Source organism: Euleptes europaea, chromosome 5, assembly GCF_029931775.1.
Source record: "Euleptes europaea isolate rEulEur1 chromosome 5, rEulEur1.hap1, whole genome shotgun sequence".
NCBI lineage: Eukaryota > Metazoa > Chordata > Lepidosauria > Squamata > Sphaerodactylidae > Euleptes > Euleptes europaea.
Genome location: NC_079316.1, coordinates 35,827,859 through 35,831,961, shown reverse-complemented (window position 1 = coordinate 35,831,961; position 4,103 = coordinate 35,827,859). Strand labels below are relative to the sequence as shown.

The window sequence follows — 4,103 nt, the reverse complement described above, 5'->3', positions numbered from 1 at the left end:
CCTAATAGCTGCTACCTTGATAGATCTTTTATTGCATGTGAAGATCAGCCAAGACTGGTTGAACATATTTTATTTCCTATTTGTGACTTAAGAGTGGGGTTTAGTGTAGATCAGAAGGACTCAACCAGGCAATGTGTGACACAAGCTGGGTTGAGGGGTCTGACCAATGTGACACATAACATCAGGGTGTCTTCCTGCTGCAACAGTACTTGAATGGAAAGGGTCCCGTCCACCATTTCTATGTCAGTCCAGCTAACCAGCCCACCTCCATCTGTGCAATGAGCTCCCAGGTCCTCCAGAACTACCATGCTGAGAGCAAAGCTGGTGTGTACTGCTTAATCAATCATTTCCGACATGCCAGTTCCATCATACCAGTTACACTTATTTGTCCTTGGGTTTTTATTTCACCCAGGACGATGTGGCTCTATCCAAATTTGCATTCTTTTCCAGCATGTGTCTGAGGGAAACACAAACAAGCTGAGAAACTCCTGACCTTCCAAAACGGTCATGGAGGGAGAGCCATTCTGCTGGATGTCAAAAAACCAGAACAGGATGAATGGGGGAACAGAGCCTCTGCCATGTCCTTCGCCCTTCAGCTGGAGAAGAGTATGAACCAGGCCCTGCAGGATTTGCACCAGATTGCTTCTTGCCATGTGGATCCTCACATGTGTGACTTCCTGGAGACTCATTACCATGACAAGGAGATGAAGCTGATCAAGAAGCTCAGGGATCAGCTTCATCTCCTTGTCATGGTAATGTGTGAGCCAGCAAGAATGTGTGAGCCAGCAAGAATGGCCTGGGCAAATTCCTCTTTGATCGCCTCACCTTGGGCAAGTCCTGCAACTGAGCTGCAGAATGCTGACTCCCTCCAGAGTCCTCCAGCCAACTTGTCCAGCTGTGTTGCTCTGATTTGTTGTATGTCTGTGTTTTTTTTTAAGCTGGCTGTTTAATGAATAAGGATTGCCTCTTTACCCTGCACATCTCAGGGGGAGGGTCTGTAACTGGCAAACATAACATTGGGGAACTAACATTCCCAAGCACTCTGGGGCTGGCTCATGAGTGCAGCGTTGGTGAAGAAAGGGCTTCAGCCTGCCCCACAGTACCTGGGAATGTTACTTCTCTGATATTACATGTCACACCGGTCAGGGAATCCCTGACCTGACTAGTGTCATCTAGTCAAGCCCTTATCCTCCTGTCCCTTTGTCACAAGGGCATTCCTCTCACAGGATCATTCCCTCTTGATCATCTATACTTGAAAACTTTGTATGAATAGAAAGTAATAAGTTGGAAATTGAACAGAAAGCAGCAGGACTCCTAGACTGAAATTATTGTTAGTGATGGATTTTGCATATAGTTTAGGAATAGACTGCCCCACTGATTTTGGCATCATTATCTTAAAATATCATGAGTTCCTCATGCAGGCTGCTCCTCATGCTATTTCTTATCCCCAATTAGTGCTTCACTTCCTGGGATTCACAGTACTAGAAAATTACTGTGCAATCCTGAGATGCCGGAGTGCAGGGACGGCGGGGAAGAGGTGCAGCCGTGCCTCCTCATAAGCCATTTCCCACACGCTGCCAGGATGAAAAAAGCCTTTAAAAGGCTTTTTTCATTTTCAATGGTGCTAAAAGCCCCATTGAAAACAGAGAGGCTGCGCCTGGTAAAAAGCAGGTGCAGCAATGCCGTCCTGGCCACCGACATCTGGGGCTGAAAGGGCTTAGGGAGATGCCTAACGGCAGCTCCGCCCCCGCCCCGCTCTGGGAATGCCCTGGGAATGCCTCCACGCCAGCGCAGCAATTCTCCGCTGTGACGCCAACGGAACTGCCCTCGCCGCCAGCATAAGTGCGTCTTGTTGCATGATTAGACACACTTATGCTCGCGATGAGATCACGCCTCCTCCTAAGAGGACTTGCCCCCCCATCAGGAATGCATGGTTGGTACCCCATTAAAGGGGTTCTAACTCTCTCACATTAGTTTGGCCAAAGTCTTGTAATACTCCTCATTCCAGCCAGCGTCTCATTTTGCTGTCATCAGAAACTCCTTTAAAAAGGAATTTTTATCCCTAGTTACCTATTAATTTATTTAGCCAGTTTGTTTTTGGATAAGAGGGAGTACCTTATAGTGCCTGACTACTTCACAGTCCTCCAGAGACTGAGTCTCCTCTTTTTGCACATCTACCAAAATAATGCCATGCAAACTATATTTGCAGTTAGTTCTGTGAGAGCTGTTTAGAAGTATCAGCAATTTCTTTTGTGGAAATTAAATTGTTAATGCCATAACAAAATCTAGTTGCTGACCTACACTAATGAGAGCCCTCAATTAGCTGGGGAAAGGCAGAAGATTTGGTCCCGAGTCTTGCAAAATGCAATCAGCTGACATATAAAATTGGTTCAGCTTAGATGGCAACGACTTTGAAAAGGAACAAAGAGACTTACCCTAAGCTTTTAATAATTTAACAAAATGAACTGCTTCAATATGGTATAATTTGAAAAAAAATGAACTAAAAGGTCAAGATTTCATGGACTCTGTTTCTAAAATGATAATTCATTAAAGCCCTTTTAGTAGCACTGTACTTGCTTGAAATAATCAAATTTAGGGCATCAAAGACTGAGGGCAGTTAACAATATCATCTATATAAAGAACATCTCTTGATGTTCATCTCACAATGCTTCTATGAAGGACATATTTAAAATCTTGGGCACCAATCCAGCTAAGAAAGCTGCACATATAGTAGCAGGCTTATGTGCACATCTCACTATTTGAAGGTGGAACTGTACACACAGGTAGATGTTGTATGTACGGTTTCTTTTCCCCCTCTAGTAGTCTTGGCAGAGCACATGGAGATGTTTTTAAAAGCTAAAGCCTCACCAGCCATCTACTAGGGAGAGGAAGCATGGGGAATGGATTCAGTTCTCCCTTGCTCCTATCTTTCCAAACAGCTAATCAGCAGGCTGTTAGCTGTTAGTCCCCCCTTAAGAAGAAGAGGTGGTTTTTATACCACACTTTGTATCTACTGAAAGGAGTCTCAAACTGGCTTACAATCACCTTCCCTCACCCCCCCCCACAACAAGCACCTTGTGAGGTATGTGGGGCTGAGAAAACTGTGACTAGCCCAAGATCATCCAGCAGGCTGCATATGCAGGAGTGGGAAATCAAACCAGTTCTCCAGATCAGAGTCGGACGCTCTTAACCACTATACCGTGCTGGTGTAGTGTAAGTAGCACTAGGTCTAGACATATATTTTTACTATTGAAGATGACTGGATCTGGAAAAGATTTCTTACAGCTACCACTTTGTTGTGTTTTCAGTTCACACTGGATTTGTAATGTGTAGGAAATTACTCGACTCATCAACATGTCAACCCCCTGCAAGTTCTACTGAATTTGTTCACTCTGCTTAGCACATATTTCAGTATGCAACTTGCATTCTCAACAGGCTTTTGTACAGGAGCCATTCTCACTATCCTTGGTGTCTAAATATGAGGTGTCCATGTCACCCAGCAGAACCCTGACTTCATGGAGCCTTCTCCTAATGGAGAATTGCAGATGGTTCAAGTCAAGAAATGACATCATCGCCTGTGGCTTGACAGGAAACTATGAAGCTGCTTCAAGAAAAATATCCAAGATAATTGGTTTTCAAGGTAACATTTTATAATGCATTTGAAGTGTAACAACTTAACAACCACATATATACTGAAATATGAGTGCTGTTGTAAATACAGAATCTTCAGCACTCTTCAGAAAGGGTACTCTGAATGGGGACCAAGCCTACTAGGTGGAGCCCAGAAAAGTTTGAAGTATTCACTTGGGGATATCAAGGGCCTCCCTTTATGCTGTGTGGTCTTCTCTACCATTAAAGGGCCACTTTGAAGATACGCTGAAAGCTGTAATCAAGTTATGCCTAAATGCTCGTTTCCATACAGGTGATGTTTTTGCACTGGAAGTGGAACTGGTCTTCCCTGCCTGGTTTATAACGCTGAGATTATCAACTGAACCCCTAAACTTCTACCACTGTCACTGTCTGGTTCTGTATTCCTTGTGTCAAGAATGTTTCAGATTATCAGTTAGCAATTTGATATAAAAGCTTGATTATGATTAGTAGAC

General features: G+C 44.0%; 1 pseudogene; it reads left to right on the top strand.

Annotated features, from left to right (window-relative positions):
* Positions 1 to 278: 278 nt before the first annotated feature.
* LOC130478256 (ferritin, middle subunit-like) lies at positions 279 to 950 on the top strand (annotated as a pseudogene).
* Positions 951 to 4,103: the final 3,153 nt, after the last annotated feature.